The following is an 18,009-nucleotide window of genomic DNA, read 5'->3' on the forward strand; positions in this document are numbered from 1 at the left end:
TGATTGGTATGTATGAGCCTAAGTTGGATGTGTTGGATTGGTTGTCTATGTTTGAGTATAATCATGGGCTCCAGAACATCACAGGCAATGAGTTACTCACCTGGTTGTTCTCTAGGCTTCCCCCTGTTGCAACTGATGTGGTAATGGAGTTGGGGGAGGAGGATAGGAAAGAGTATGAATGTGTGAAACTAGCTTTGATAGCTAGGTTTGGGAAAACCCCTTCCCAGTATCTTAAGAGGTTTAGGAGCCTCAAAAAGCATGATGGTACCCCTTGGGCTACCTGGGTGTGTGAAGGGCTGAAAAACTTAGAGGGATGGATTAAGGGTTACAAGGTGAACACTTATGAAGGAATGAGAAATCTTGTAATGATGGAGTCAATTTATGATGCCTGCTCTCCTGAGCTCAGACAGCACTTGGCTGATTCACAGGAGTTAGATCCTAGGAAGCTAGCTAAGGCTGCTGACTTGTGGGTTGCCAACCGGGCTACTCACAAAGATTCTGGGGTAACTCAGAAGAAGAATGAGGGAAGACAGCCTAAGAAAGACTCCAAAGAGAATTCTAATAATCCTAATTCCAAAGAGGGCCCCAAACAAAACCATAAGGATAAGCCACCTGGGAAACCACAGCAGAGTAGTATACCTTCTGGTGCTAAACCAGAAGGAGGTCAGAACAAGCCTCCATTCCAAAGGACCTTTGGGGCCTGTTATGTTTGTAAGGCTACTGACCATGTGAAAGGAGATCCCAGATGTAAGGGTAAACCTTCCGGGGTCCAACTTGTCTCCTTAGCCTTCGCTCCAGAGGAGGAAGTCACTATGGCAAGTGGAAACTTTCTACTACTGGCTGATGAACCCACTGGAGTCTCAGCCAGTGTTTCTTTAGTCTCTCTGGGGTTGTGGGAACAACAAAATTTAGATGTGTATAATTCTATCCCAGATAATACTAAAGAGTATTATAAGGACAGTGTCCACGTGAATGGTCAGGAGACCCCTGCCATCAGGGACACTGGGGCCAGCATAACTGTGGTGGATGAATCATTTTTCAAGGCAGAGGATGTTGCTAAGGCACCCAAATGCCTCACCAAGTTAGCTGGAGGGCCTGTGCAGATATGTCCCCAGTTACCAGTTCTCATCCAGTGTAATGATATGGCTGTGAAGATACCTGTCAGTATACAATGTGAAGTGCCAGGAAGAGTTCTGCTAGGAAATGACCTGAAAGCTCTGGGAGTTGTGTCACATACCCCCAGACCTCCTAGTAAAAGGTTACGGGAGCTCACCAAATCTGCAAGAGAGAAAACCCTGCGAGGTTTATCTCAGGAGATGATGACAGAAATCACTCCTCTCCCACTGGAACAACTTACTGCAGTAACTACCAGGCCAGGAGCGAAGGGGCCACCCAAGACTCCTAGGAAAAAGCCTACAGCAAGCACTCCAGTGCTTCCAACAAGGACTTCCCCGAGGTTGTCCAAAGTTACACCTGTAACTCCACCTCCAGCTGAGGCTGAGAGGGAGGTACAACCCTGTGTGGTTGAACTAGACTCTGAAGAAGAGCTAGTAGGAGGCCCAGAACTTATTGGAGACCTGGACCCGGCTGACCATCCTGAGCTGCAGTCTTTACTGGCAGAAGGTGGACCCAGCAGGACAGCTTTTCGTAAGGGACAAAGAGAATGTCCAACTCTGGAGGGCCTTCGCCAACAGGCAGCTTCACAGGCTAATGGGCAAGAGCCTGGGAAGTATAGGTTACACTGGGAAGATGGCCTCTTCTACAGTGAACCAACTGAATCTGAACCTGGAGCCTACCAACGCCTGGTAGTGCCCCAAGAGAACAGACAACAGTTCTTGCAACTAGCCCACGAGATTCCTTTGGCTGGTCACTTGAGTTTCAAGAAGACCAAGGAAAGGCTCTCTCTGTACTTTTATTGGCCAAAAATGGGGGCTGAAGTAGATAGGTATTGCAGGAGCTGCCATACCTGCCAGACTTCTGGTAAGGTTGGTTCCAAGAATGTGGCACCTTTAGTGCCTCTCCCAGTTGTGGGAGTCCCATTTGAGAGGGTAGGGATTGACATTGTTGGTCCCCTTGATCCCCCAACCTCCTCAGGCAACAGGTTTATCCTTGTTGTAGTAGACCATGCTACTAGGTACCCTGAGGCAATTCCTATGAGGACTGTTACAGCTCAGGCTGTGGCTAAGGCCCTCCTTGGTATCTTTACCAGGGTTGGGTTTCCTAAGGAGGTGATCTCTGACAGGGGGACCAATTTTATGTCCAACTACATGAAAGCCATGTGGAAAACCTGCGGAGTTACCTACAAGTTCTCAACCGCCTACCACCCTCAGACCAACGGGTTGGTAGAAAGATTTAACAGAACCATGAAGAGCATGATAGGTGCCTTAGAAGAACCCCTTAAGAAAAAGTGGGACCTTCTACTGCCATGCCTTCTATTTGCTTATAGGGAAGTCCCTCAGGAGGGAGTGGGTTATTCTCCCTTTGAACTTCTCTATGGCCATCCCGTCAGAGCCCCTTGGCCCTGTTTAAGGAGGGGTTGGAGAGTGCTCCTTCCCCCAAGCCAGTCAGAGTGACTGACTATGTGATAGGTCTCCGAAGGAGAATGTCACACATGATGGCAGAAGCAAGTGACAACTTGAAAGCTGGCCAAGCTCTGATCAAACATTGGCATGATCAGAAGGCTAACATGGTTGAGTTTACTCAAGACCAGCTAGTTCTAGTTATGCTTCCAACAAGGCAGAGGGCCTTGCAAGACAAATGGATGGGACCCTTCAAGGTTGTGGGAAAACTTGGAGAGGTCAACTATCTGGTGGATCTGGGCAAACCCAGGGAAGCTCCCAGAGTCTTCCACACCAACCGCCTCAAAGCCTATGTCTCTAGACCAGAAGTAGGAGCATTGCTCCTAGCGTCATCAGAAGAGGAGGAGGAGAGTGAAGCTCTACCTGACCTCCTGAAAGGCTTACCGTTGGACGAAAAGGTTGAAGGAGTTAATCGCTCTTCAGATCTGACCCTGAGCAACAGGAAGAGTGCAAAGCTATGTTAAACCAGTTTGCCTCCCTGTTCTCACTTTCACCAGGCTTGACCCCTTGGGGACAGCATGAGATACTCACTGGTGACTGCCTGCCAGTCAAAAGCAGGGGATATAGAATGTCAGAACATGTCAGAACCCACATCAAAGGGGAGGTCAAGAAGATGCTTGATCTCGGGGTAATAGAGCCCTCTACTAGTCCATGGTCTAGCCCAGTAGTGTTAGTACCAAAGGCAGGATCCAAAGAGTTGAGATTCTGTGTGGACTATAGAGCTCTTAATGCAGTCACCAAGACTGATGCCCACCCTTTGCCAAGGACAGATGAGTTGGTGGATAAACTTGGTGCAGCCAAGTACCTCAGCACACTGGACCTTACGCCAGGCTACTGGCAAATAGCCCTGACAGACCATGCCAAGGAGAAAACTGCATTTTCTACCCCAGTTGGCCTATACCAATTCAAGGTTATGCCTTTTGGACTGAAAAATGCACCTGCAACATTCCAAAGGATGGTGAACCAAGTTCTGGCGGGGATGGAGGACTTCTGCATGGCATACTTGGATGACATTGCAGTCTTCAGCCACTCCTGGGCCGAACATGTGACCCACTTAGGACATGTTTTGCAGGCTCTTGAGCAGGCCAATCTGACCATAAAGGCAAGCAAGTGCCAAATTGGTCAGAGTAAAGTGGTCTACCTTGGACATGAGGTAGGAGGTGGAGAAATAAGGCCTTTGCTCAGCAACATTGAAGCTGTGCAAAATTGGACAACACCTACTACTCAGACCCAGGTGAGAGCCTTCTTAGGCCTCACTGGGTACTACAGGAATTTCATTGAGAACTATGGGACCATAGCTTCTCCTCTGAATGTGATCTCCTCTCCAAAATTCCCTAAGAAGGTCAAATGGACGGAGGAATGCAATCAGGCCTTTGAAAACCTGAAGAAAGCTCTCTGCCAAGCCCCAGTACTCAGAGCTCCTGACTACCACCAACCTTTCATTGTACAAACTGATGCTTCCAATGTAGGTATAGGTGCAGTTCTTAGCCAACTGGATGAGAAGGGTAGGGAACACCCCATTTGCTTCATCAGTAGAAAACTGAAGGAACCTGAAACAAGGTGGGCAACAATCGAAAGAGAATGCTTTGCTATTGTGTGGGCACTGAAGAAGTTTAGGCCATACTTGTATGGTTCTACTTTTGTCATTCAGACTGACCACCAACCCTTGAGATGGTTAATGCAAATGAAAGGGGAAAATCCAAAACTATTGAGATGGTCAATCTGCCTCCAAGGGTTTGATTTCACCATTGAGCACAGGTCAGGGTGTCACCATCAAAATGCTGATGGACTCTCTAGGATGTATGTCATCGACTAGAGGTATGAGGTTCATCCAGGAGTGGATTAAATCCTCCTGTCCCTTAGTCTGGGGGGGGGGGGGCGAGTGTTAGGGAGAATTCTCTGTTTAGGCTGAATTTCCTAACCTATTGAGTCCCCCAGCAGCTTTGCTGGATTTTCTGGGTTTATTTTTTCTCTCCTGCCAAGAGTGAGACTCTGTTACCCTCACTCTTGGACATGTTTGAAGTGTGTTTCTTTGGTTTGCCTTGTGTTGAATGGGCTATGGGGTCTTGTACTCCATAGGGCCTCATGTGTTTTTGTGAAATGCGTTACACAGCACCCTCAGTGCCGTAACCCAGGGGTGTCCTAGGGACCCCCCAACATAGACTCCATACCCTGGGACTGACTACTATCTCCCAGGGTCTGTAAAGTCACCATTGACTTTACTAGTCTCAAATCCTGAACAGAACCAGTACAAACCATCATATTGTGGACGTACTGGCCGGGGCAATTCCATTGCCCCGGGGTCTGTTAGTCGAGGGGGCACGTCTCCGTCCCCCCTCATCGAGTTTTGGCTGGTGGCAGTGGAAACTACTTTTTATATTCGACCGCGAATATTTTCCTATGGGATTTCCCATTGTTTTAGGCTAATACCTTTATTTATTTATTTACTTACGGTAGCCTTGAACATACCGCCGGGTTATTTCTTTATTATTATAACTCCGGTTGGTATTTTTTGCCAAAACTTGATTCTAAAATGGCGTTGGTGTTCACCTCTGTAACTCCGACCCAAAGTGGAGCCCTTTGTTCCACTTTTGGCGGGCTTCTCCACAGAAGCCCTCCAAAGTGGTGCCACTCTGTCTGGGGTACTTAGGAGGGGTGGAGGGGGATTTAGGCACCCTGGACTGACTTACCTTGGTAACTCAAGTCGCACTCCGTCCTGATTGGCCCAAGTGGTGAGCCGGCCGGCTCACCACTTAGCATGTTTGAGTGACAGCTAGGCTGGGTGAATTGGGTTTTGCTGCATAAAAGCAGGGCTTTGGGGACTGGAACTTCAGAAGTCGCCACAGGACCTAAGAAGCCGAAGAGGGAGAAGCCGAGCCGACCTGCCAAGACGACACCACCGGTGAAGCCCTGCAGAACCGTCTCACCACTTTTCCCGACGACAGAGGAGATCTCCCGCCGGAGAGTCTTCTTCCCTTAACTGGTGGGGACAACCAGTTGCTGCCTTCTTTTCGCCGTCCCGAAGCATCTCGTGGCCGCCTTGCCTGTGCCAAGCACCCCGGCAACCGGGATACCACTTTTTACCTCAACCGCGAAAGAGGGGTAAAAATCCTTTGTGACCGGAGAACTCCACGGCTGGCCTCATCCCTCGTAGTGCAACGACCTGCAGCCTTCCTCCCCGTCGAGATCACCTCTTCCTCGGGACGACGCCGCGACTTGCACCCACTACCAGGAACGACTACCACCGCTGGAGGAATCTTTCCACGTTTAAAGGTACTGTGATCCGCCCGGCCTCCCTTGCCACCGATTGTACGGGGTAGATTTAGCCCTCGGCTCTCGAACCTGGGTAGGCCTGGGTCACCCTAACTAAACTTTTCCGAACCGTAGTAAAACCTTTTCTCTCACCTGCAAAGACTGAGGACATTGTGTGATCTTGGGCACATTTTTCGCCTGGCTCCCTCTAAAGCGGGCCCCGAACTAATTCTCCTGGTTCCACCATTGACTGCCTTTGCTAACCTTATGTGAAAAGTGTTTTTCCTTACTGCTCTCTTTATTTCTGCCTTTTCCCTCCCTTTTGGTAATACTTGTTGGAGTGTCATCTAACGTTAAGCGCTCACCTCTGTTTGGAAATAAGTGGTGTTAACTTAGAATTGTCCAACAAATGATTAGGGATGTACATATGAGTAATAGTAACTGTGTTTGACTTTCTTATCTTTTCTAGTGTGCTAGTGTAATTTATGAGTGTACCTTTAATAAATAAGTCTATACTTTTACCCCTAGCTCTGGTTAGTGTTTGCTTGTGCTACTGTGCCTCTGTACCTATTCTGTATCCTCTGTATACTGCCTAACTCTTCTTGAGGGAAGTCTGGCTGCTCAGCCACAGCTACCACAGTGAATCTGTGCGGTGCAGACTGCTACCAAGTGGGTTTACTGCCAACACCTGTAGTCTTAAATCTTTTGCAGTGGTCCCAGAGGGAACTGCACAGGTTTCTGCCTAACAATTGCTATTTAAGTTTCTATGTGCAAATATTAGTTAGAAAAACACATTTGCACATTTTGCTGTTCAACCTCATGAAGTTCTTTATTTGCTCTGCTGTTTCTGCAGTACCTGTTTGCTGTGCCAGCAATACCCGTGTTTTGTCCGAGGCATGTCTGTTCACATAATGCCAATGGAGCATTTAGTCCCCTGCGGCATAGCATTTTACAATTGAAGAGAAAGAGCAAACCACTTTTGCATACTGTCTGCTGCTTTGTGAAAGAGGAATGCAACAAACCTGTTTCCATAGGTCAAAGACTGACCTGTGAGGTGCCCACTAGCAAGTTAACAACAAACATCCCCCATTTTCTCACCCCATTCGAGTTGGCAGATGATGCCCTGCTCCCGACTAACCTGGCAAATGTCTCCCATCCTAAAACTAAACAGTCAGGTGTGTCAGATCCGAATGTCCCAGCTCTCACTCAACTAACGCTGTCCGTCTTGGCAGTTTCATGCCACCGTCGTGGTTAAGCGGATCGACTAATACAGAGAGTGTCTGTCCCTAGTAGCAGTGATATGCTCTGCCCCTTCGCACTCACCCCTAACTGCATCCCGGGACGCTCTGTATGCTAGGAATGGGGGTACACTACAGAGTCACATATTATGAGGCAGCAGTAGGGTCAGACCTTTTCCCGCTAAATTCTCCTCTGGGCAGTGGTACTGCAGGTCCTGTCCAGGGGCCTTCGCGGTAGAGCAGTACAGAGGTTAGTGCAGGAAATACGTAACTCCAAAAGCAGGAGGGAGTGGGGGAGGAGACTATCTGACAGCCACGCAGTCGACAATAGAGAAAATGGACAAGTGTCCAGTAGAAGGAAATGAATACGGCAGCCACCTTGGAGCAATAGAGTTTAGCACATAGTTAGAAGAGCTACAATTAAATATACTTTTTTTTTAACTTGGCCAAAATAAAAATACATATTTCTTTATTTCCACATACGTTTCTTAACGTGTGTGTTCATACGCGTCATTAAATTAAAGTAAGTTACACATTACTTATTAAATAGTTATTTGCAACATTATGCTTCAAAAGGCGATGAGCACTTTTTAGCACATCATGACAATCAAGTCTTCATTTGAGTAGCAGTTCCAATAATGCTGTGACCAGAAACTGTGCTATTCTAAAATGTCTACCACTTAGATCTGTCTCCAGGAGCGGGGTGAGACATACAAATGCAGGGAAAGAGTGCAAAAAGGTGTGTGGTTTGAGGGAAGATAGGTGGGAATGGGAGGAAAATCATATAGATTTGACTTGGAAATGGGAGATAAATGGGTGGCACACATAGCCAAACTTACACCAATCCATCCTCATATGCCATCTGCATTGAAAAGCATTAGATAACCACATTTAAACCCTCTATTTCAAGCTCTTATGTTAAAGCACCTATTTTAATTACAATAGTGTTGGCTTAAAGGTAGCGCTTTCAGCACCATCTAATAGCCAAAACTAATGATAAGACCATATGCGAAAACAACAAAAGAGTGTATTTAAACTATACTGTTTTTGCTCAGCAACCCTATAATCACAATGTCTTGAATGATCCTTGGTTGTCGCGTCTTATTTGAGTAAGGCAGTAAAAAATGCCAAAAAAACGCTTAACCCAGAAAAAGTCAGACTAGTCCATTAAAGACAAGCGCCACACTGTCTTTAACTATCACTATTTATTTTCCATAGTATGATGCCCTTCATGAAGACACGTGTTTCGGCCGTTGTCCTTTTTCAGATCAGGGCATAGTCAATTAGTCATTTTGTTATTAATGATTTTCCTTTCCAAATGTACCTTGTTAAGCAAAGATTTATCATCAATATTGAAACACCTTCCACAAAAATATCGCAAATACATTAATGATTACATAATCATGTACATTGACAAAATTAGCGTGAATTGTATGGAATGTGGGAGGTTTAGAAGGTTGGTTCATAGGGAAAAGAGGTAACAAGAATATGAACAAAAGAGAAAATAAAAAATCAAAAGAACAGAAAAAAGAGAAATATTGTAGAACATTATTAGTATTTGCTTTGTCTTGCGCAAATGCATTCAAAAAGTATACATAATCACGTCTGAAATTATTTCCATAGCATCCATGATGTATAATATATATATTTGACTATACGTATCTGTGGTTGTGCTCAGTTCCTGTGATTCACAATGACATATGTTCAATTTAGCATGTAGTACCATTCACTATATTTGAGTCAATTAACTAACTTTGCATATTTAGTTTTGTTTGAAAAGAAAGTTCTAGCTTGTGATAAGTCACGATAAAGTGTATATGAATAACTTAACGTAGGTGAGCTAGATGATGGTTTACCAATGTTTCTTTGTGGTTCGATTAACTCTAATATGATGAGGGGTTAAATCTCTGCAATGAGATATTGTGTGTCAATCATTCACGTCTCTCTGATGTTAGGAAAAGATTATACTAGGTACTGTGTGTATTTAATCCCATTGATTCTTGTATTGTCTGATATTTCTTCGTATAATTATGATTCTCTTTTTTGGTTTGCGCCTTTGTAAGATATAAAATAGACATTCACTAGCAGGTGCCTGCATGACTTGTACATTAGCGTATTTTGTATTATATTAATATAATCCTAATGCTGATTTGCCTGCACGCTCGCCACATGTACTTTTACAAAGCGCTGTGCTAGTTCCAAGGACATTGCTTATACCTAAGAATTCTCGGATACTTCTACAATCATCACAATAGTTCTAGCGATAATCTCAGTCTATTCACTTTTATGATTTCTACGATCGTGCTTACCCGTTCTCTCAAGATTCTCTGTCTTCTGTGTCGGCTCTCTTCTGGTTAGGTGAGACGCTGATGCCATTGTATTATTTGTTTTGATGTGCTGCCATGACAACCACCGGGCTGTTCGCCATCTTCTATTGCTATTGCTCCGTCTGAGCGCCATGTTATGGGATACAGAGCACATACTTGTGTGATTTGACATTTATACAGCCAATACTATTGATGTGGTTAACAGTGTTACAACTATATTGAACTGTGTATTTTACATGGATGGTATTGTTAGTATAGTAATATGTTCTTATTTACTTTTCACATAGTTGTAAATGGAAATGTAAGGAATGGGAGGTTTAAATATCTGCATAATCATTGCTATTGTATCTATTTTGTAGTGTATTGCGCACAATTGCGATTAAATCTGCAACCTTACCTCCAGTTTCGTAAGTGTGACTAGTACTTTTCATAGCTACTAAGTAATGGCAACAATACCAATGCAAACCTCATTCTGATCGTATTGTGCATGGTAATAATAACATATTGTATCATTTAGAATTGCATTCAATTATTCATTCATCACATATATACCCCTTAAACTTTTCTAGTGTTACTAAAGCCTGGGATATTGATTTCTAAAAAATAAGCCATCTCATTGTCCGTGTTGAGACCTGTTACAGTGATATTGAATTTAAAAATCAGTCTTGCTTCCCTCTGTCTTAGGCTTTTTTCTCTCTCGCCGCCTCTCCTGCGAATGTTATTTTCTGTAGTCCTATGAATCTGATATCTGTTTTCTTGTCCATTTGAAGTTCTTTTTGCCAATGTTGGGCTATTGGAAATTGTGGGTCTTGGCTGCCGATTTTGGATAAGTGCTCTCTGATCCTAATTCTCATTTCTCTAATAGTACTTCCTATACATAGTTTGTTGCACTTGCGTATAGTACTATAGACAACATATTTAGTCTGACAATTGATTGCATCTTTTATTCTGTATTCTTTACCGTGCATGTCCAAGAAGATGCTTGTTTTATCATAGGCATGTTTGCACTTGGTACATGTTCCGCACTTCCTAAATCCATTATTGTCCGAATGTAGCCAAGTTTTGGCTACTGTTGGTGTTTCCCTCGGTAGAAGCGAAGGGCTCAATTTGTTTGTGATTGTGCTCGCTCATCTATAAATAATCCATGGTTTATCTTTAACATATTTTCGTATGTGTTCATCTATGTTCAGTAAATGCCAATGTTTGTTTAAGACTTTTTTGATTACATAGAAGTCACTGCTATATTTTGTTATGAATTCAATTTTGTCTTGAGAGCTGTCTGATTGTTCATTCTGTTCCCTCCCTTTAAGTGTCTCTTCTTGTGAACGTTTGCATGCTTTTTGGTATGCTTTGTTGATACATTTCTTCGTGTATCCTGTTTGGTAAAATCTTGCATATAAGAGCTTACATCCTTGATTACATTTGTCTTGATTCTGGCAGTTCCAACATGTCCTTATGAATTCACCTGTAGGTATGTTACGCATCGTTGGTTCAAAATGACAGCTTGATGCAAGCAAGGTTGAGTTTACCTCTGTTTCTTTCCTGTAAGTTCAAGTTTCATATTTCGCCCAAATTGCATGTATAGTCAAGTCTAAAAAGTTAATTTGATATTTATCACAGGTAACTGTAAACTGTATCCCAAATTCATCATTGTTTATTCTCTCTGTAAATTGGTCAAATACCTTCTTAGATCCTTTCCATAACACATCATCTATGTACCTGATTCATTATACCATTTCTGTTGAATATTCCTCATTAGTATATATGATCTTGTCTTCAAATACATCCATACAAAGGTTGATAAGACCATGTTAAAACCAAGGTTGAAAACAAATATACTAACTGAGAAGGGACACAAATAAAATCAACTATGTGGTCATTAACATGAGTGGGTTCAGAGACAACCTTTTGCCAAATGAAAGCTTGCATGCCAGTTAAAAAGAAGAAACAACTGGGTCTTCAGCAGAATCAGCCCAAATATTAAAATCACCAACTATTCAAACATTAGTATGCGTAAGTACCAGATCAGAGATCATGCCAAAAAAGTATTTTTCAAACATAGAGACACTCAATGAGGGAGGACAATAAACAATAAGTAAATTAAACACAACTGATGGAGAAACAGATAACCAAACAAACAAGGCTTCAATCTTGATATCAAAAGTTAGCGTAGAAGTGGACAAGCTAAGTTAGTTTTGAATATGGGTGTGACACCCCCACTTGGATAAGCACATTCATGATCCAGATGTAGAATGGAATAATCGGCAGATATAATATGTACAATCTCTGAACCAGAGGTTGATGAGAACCAAGTCTCAGGTCTTAGTGACACATACCAATCAGGGTCATGTGCCTTCAGAAATGTCATCATCTCGAATTGAGGTGCCACTAGAGAGCAGACATTTAATAAGTAGTCAGATACGGAAGGCAGAACACTCCTTAAGGAAGAGATATCAAAAGAGGACACCCAACCAAAAGGAAATATAGTATTAGATGGGGCAAGCAAAACAAGCGTGTCAAGAGACAGAACCAAACCAAGGCGGGCAGGGGAGGCATCCAGGGTGTAGACTTACCATGGACAGGCACAGATGGGCTCAACGTAGGTGCAACTTCGGCAAAGTGACGTCTGTTATACTTGCACATAGTATTGCCAGAAACCAATTCGAGTGCAGGGTTGGTAAAAAGAGCAAAGAAAGACTCTCCATTTAGCAGAGAGAGTGAATGCAGGTCAAAAATCAAAGACAGGCCAGCATGTCTGCCGGTGCAAGTCGCTGGCCGCCCCACTAAGTCCAGGCACACTCAGTGCCATGCAACGGCTACAAGGAAATAACGTAAATTAAGGAAAAAGTAGATATACAAAAAGTAAGCACAAAAAAGAAAGTTGTATGAGCATGAGTGAAAACATGCGTCCAGGCTCCTGCTTGTGTCGACTGTGAGTAACAGAAGGCATGGTAAAAGGCAAACAAATCAAACACCAAAAATAAAATAAAAATAATAAAAACCCAACACACAGAGCTTGAAAGCCTTAATGTAGGATTTGGGAAACCAAGATAAATCATGGGCATAAGACCCCAGGGAATGACCAATCCGAGTTTGGGCTGGGCAAAGAGAGCAAATAAAGTCTGTCTGTTTTAGCAGAGAGCGCGAATACAGGTAGTAATGAAAGACAGACCAGGATGCGGGAGCCACCTTGTTGCTGGAGCCATTTAATTCCACAGTTTAAAAGGTGTTCACTTGCATGTTGGTGAAGTCCCCTAACTAAGCTGTTTTTGGAAACTATATCTTATGAGTGAAACTACCCTTCAACTCTGAGGTGAGAAACATTTTGATAATTGTAGCGTTCAGAGATTCAACCAATGTATTCCCAGTCAGATGCATCGCCATTGTCATAGAATGGACCTCATATTTACCTACTGGTATCTTTTAGTCTACCCCTCCCAATTTGAACATGTCTAATGTTCTCCAAACAGAGATCAAAGGTACCTGGCCCTTCTTAGATGGAGACGTGGCTGGAGTTGTTTGGCTCCATCCAAAAGATCTATGGTGTTGTTTGATCACTCTCCTCTTTCTTGCTACCTACTTTAACACTCTGTATGAAAACCCGTCTCTGCACCCTTTATGGATTCTGCAGCAGGGTATACTTCTGTGCCCCTCTGCAACATGGTGGTGTAAACTTCTGCCTTCAGTGTGCATAGTGTCCTTTATTCTGCCCCTTCCACATCCCAACACCTCCCTCTTTGCTCCTCCAATCACCTATTCACCCTTAAGGAGTCCACACACACCACCAACAAAAAACCACATTCCCCGTCCACCACCCTCCATTTCCATGTGATGAGGTAGCAGCACTGTTCTTTCTCTTACATCAACATCCGCAAATTGCCCTAGAGGAAAACTGCGTTGCTTCACATGTTATGTTTTGTGTCGACTTACATCAGCTGGGTTGTGCTCTTTTTTCTCTAAAAATGTTGTTCTGGGAGCTGGTGGCATAATCCCGCTACGAAAGACTAGTCAACCCCAAAACTGTTTCAGATAGTCTTAAAGTCCCATTGACAGTCTTCATCTACACGAGACAGCCTCGCCATTAGAATGGGGAAGTATATATTTCATGTCTGGCTGGAAGTGATGGGATTAGATCCCTTCACACATTGCCTGCCTGAGGACCTGAGTGCTCCATTCTTTGTCCATGAAGTCAGGTTTCTTCTTTGCGATTTGCAAAATAAATAGTGTTGCTGGGACAGTCCTACAGATGTGTCAGTTAGTATAAAAGCACAATCTTAATAACAAAAAGTTCTACATTGCCATGAGTATAGAGACTTCAGGATCCGTCCTGCTGTTCAAGATGACCCAAAGACTGACACCGTTTTTTTTCTTCTGGCAATGCAAAATGCAATGTCAACAGCATGATAAGGTATTGCTTCATTTTAGCCACTTTATACATTCAATACAAAGTGGAGTGTGGTTAAAAAATAAAGCAATATATGGACCTATACTAACACAGACTGACGTTCATAGAATTTAGGGAACTCACACATAACATTGTGCGTATAAGAACCACGTTCCTGTTGCAACTTGCCACAGCTACATGAGTAAGAACATAATACAAATTTGAAGCATGGTTGATCCCTAATAAACAATAACACAATATTGAGTTCTGGCAGCTCCTATATGGGTCTAGTTACGTTATGGAAATGTAGCAATTCGCTATAGATGGCATTTCATCTTCACCTTTTAACTTAATTCAGGGAATGGGCTTGGTGTGGCTCTTGTGATGTTTGTTTTTTTTTTCAAAGCTATGTCTAACTGATCAAAGACTCAACAACCACAGTCTTATGTTTTTCTTAGAGCTTCTGGTCTGCCCAGAATCTTAAACAGAAATGAATAGCAAAATGTGTGTATATTTGTATTTGTGTTTTATTTCAAGAACAGGGGGGTCAGTTTTGATCAGAAATTACTTATACTAACGTATTTACACATGACAAGCACATTCCAGAAGGGATTCTGTACAATAGCACAACGTTGAGATGAGAACAAGTGGTGAGACAGATTATGAGCATATGATGAAAGTGGGACATAGACGAGGGGCACTCCTCTGCACTTGCGTGTTCTCAATTTCACTGGGCCTAATAAGATCGTTGTTTTGTCCTCCCTTGTTCCCCTACCTTGCCACGTTGCGCTCTGAAACACTCTGTGTATGGGCGCAATATGAATAAAATATCATATCATATATCATATCACAACAAAACCAAAAACAAAATAACGTACAAAGTAATATTAACCTTAGAGGAAAAAAGCTGCAAACTAAAGAGGAGTACTGAACAAATGTACGAAAGCACATTATTATGAAGCGCTGGAGGGACTGCTGTGATCAGGTCGAATGGATGGGGTGGGTTGGAGGTAACTCCCTTTGTTTCCAAAACTGAAGATTAAGTTTAAGAGATTCACAGTCGGGATGGCTTTAATTGTGGTGGGCAACATATTCCAATGGAGTGGGGCAAGTAGGGAGAAAGGGTGGAAGCACAGAAGGGCATGAGGCATTGAGGTTGCTTTCAGAGACACACATCAGCCAGGTACTAAGGAGCAAGACCATGCATAGTTTTGTGCATGAGGAGAATGAAATTGAAAAGCGAGTGATTGTGCATAGAGCCCACCAACCTAATGTTGGAAGTTAGGTTAGACATTGGGGATGATGTAGGTAGGTTGTAGAGAGTGTGGGCAGTAAACTTGAGGAATTAGTCTACATGGAGGAATTACTGAGAGGGGGGTCAGGCAGTAGTGACAATCAGTAGTTTTATTTGATGAGCACAACGGTGGAGTTTGGAGTTTGTGTAGTGTGATGAGTAAGAAATTGACATATTTTCCAAATATTGAGATGGTTAATACAAGCCACAGAAGTGGTGGTAGTGATGAATTGTTGCAGTCAGAGGTTGTTATCAAAGAGGAATCCAAGTTTGCCAGCATTGGGCGGTAGAGAGAAATGTTCAGTCAGAAGAATATCAGAGTGGAAACTGTAGGGATGGCTTTGAAAAGTAGGGAAAAGGCGGCTTACATTTTTGAAGCGATCATCAGAGTCAGAGAGTCATCTAGTGACAAATTGCAGTGTGACAGTTCGTAATACTTTCCAAGATGGCTGGGATGAAGGAGGGGAAGTAAAAAAAATGTGTCATCAGAAAAGATGTGATATTAAAAGCCACATCTTCCTTGTACAGTGTATAGGAAGTGAAGCACAGAGGTTCAGTTACTGATTATTGGGGAAACTGATAAGGAGAGGGGTGAGGTCAGAGGTTTGCAAATTTCAGGAGATTTTAAAGGTATGCAGCAATCCAAGATACAGCATATTTGCAAAAAAACAAAGTATTGCATTGTGAGAGAGGAATGCCATCAGTGTCGAAAGTGGCAGAGTGGTATGCATTAGAGAGAAAGTTGGAGACATCCATGAGTGCAGTCTGGGCAGAGTTTATTCTAAAGATGCCAGATTGAAATCGATCTCCAAGACCATTATTGACAAGGTACTTAGTGATTTGGTTGAAGACATTTGAATAAACGGGTAGGGGAGAAAAGGGAGATAGATCACCTGGATGGCTTGGTCAGCAGTTGGTTTCTTTAAAATGTGTGGGACGGTTACAGATTTGAAGGAGTCATGGAGGAGCCCAGAGGAGAGGGAGAAGTTAAAGCACTCAGAGAGATGAAGGCAGGGTTTTGGGACTAAGGGCCTCATTACACGGATGGCGGTAGGTATTTACTGTTACCGGTAATGGAATACCGGTAACGTTAAATGCCCATGCGGATTACGACCCGGCTCACCGCCATTAGCGGCACCGCTAATTACGGTGCCACTAATAGCGGTCAGTCCGCGTGCGCGCGACCCTCCAACCCGTAAATAACGACATGCCGCTAATACCACACCATCACAAGGCCAGTGCACACGGCAATAGCGCCATAGTAAATACTCCAAAACCCCTTACCGGCATGGCGGCAATACCGCTATCGCGAACCACCCGTTAAAAGAACTAAGCAGTGTCAACACCTGCCACAGGTGGCCAAAATCAACACAGGTGGAGGCAATGGAGACTGTGGCTGCTCAAAAGAAGCACACCACACCCCTTCCTACACCCCTGCCCACACCAAGATGGTTCCAATACTGGCAGCAGTACATGGCCTGGAGGATCTGATTGCAGCACTGCTGCTACAACAACAGGCTGCACAGAGGAGAGGCAGGAGGAGGAGGAGGGCCAGACAGGCACAGCAAGCACCACCACGCCACCTAATCATACCACAGAGGCACCCACCAATTCCCCGGATCAGAGCCAGTCCATTTAACCTAACACCTGAGCAGATACACACCCTGTACCGTCTGGACCGGGACACCATCACCAGCATCGTGGACATGATACACAACGACATTGTGAGCCTCATAGATATCCGAACTGCCATCCCCCCTCTACTCAAGGTGGTGACAGTGTTCCACTTCCTGGCCACAGGAACCTACCAGCATACAGTGGGGCAGATGCATGGCATCTCCCAACCAGTATTCTCACGCATACTGAACCAGGTACTCGATGCCCTCCTGAAGCATGTACCCGAACACATATCCATGCCACGGACTGCCCAGGAGATTGCAAACACCAAAGTTGGCTTCTATTCACTGGCAGGCATCCCAAGTTGCATTGGGGCCATCGACTGTACACATGTGGAATTGGTCGTCCCACATCACAATGAAGTAGTCTACCGAAACAGGAAGCAATTCCACTCCATCAATGTCCAAATGGTATGTGACGCAAACAAGATAATCACACATTGCTGTGCCCGATTTCCAGGATCTACCCATGATTCCATGGTCCTGCGGAACTCAACTAACCCCCGCTACATGGAGCGACAAATGGGACAACGTTCGTGGCTACTTGGTGAGTTCCATGCAATGCACATGGCAGTGTGATTGGGGGGGATAGATCGATACTCCAACTGGGTGTGCATTGTGGGGGGATAGATACTCCAACTGGGTGTGCATTGGGGGGATAGATCGATACTCCAACTGGGTGTGCATTGGGGGGGATAGATAGATACTCCAACTGGGTGTGCATTGGGGGGGGATAGATACTCCAACTGGGTGTAGCCTGTAGTCCGTCGCCCAAATGCACGTACAGATGTACGCCAATGGGCATCTGTGAGGGCAGCAACGTACTTGGGATGAACGGACATGCAAGTATATGCCACACGACAGAGCTGACAACCCAAATCTGGTGACATCAAACATCAATCCTCATCCACATTGCACGACACTCCACGCCACGAAATACACAAATGTCATCCATGCCGCCAACATAGTCATACAGCATTCCTACAGCACAACATCAACAATGCATTGTGCCCTTGGATGCATGCAAAGGTATACCCCCTAGCTATGGCAATGCACCACAAACCCATGGCACCACTGAAGCGTTGCCTCTCAGCATGGCAACAGCAATGTCGCAAGGACAGTACACCACCAGTGTGGTACCAAATGTGCCTGCCCACAGGGACACCAATGACCTGGCCTCCACAGGACATGGCAGTCACTGTTGGAGGCATCCATGGGGCATGTCTACTTGCATGCTTGTGCTCACCTTTGCACAAAGC

This window comes from Ambystoma mexicanum, chromosome 3p (assembly GCF_040938575.1).
Source record: "Ambystoma mexicanum isolate Mex_15411 chromosome 3p, UKY_AmexF1_1, whole genome shotgun sequence".
Lineage (NCBI taxonomy): Eukaryota > Metazoa > Chordata > Amphibia > Caudata > Ambystomatidae > Ambystoma > Ambystoma mexicanum.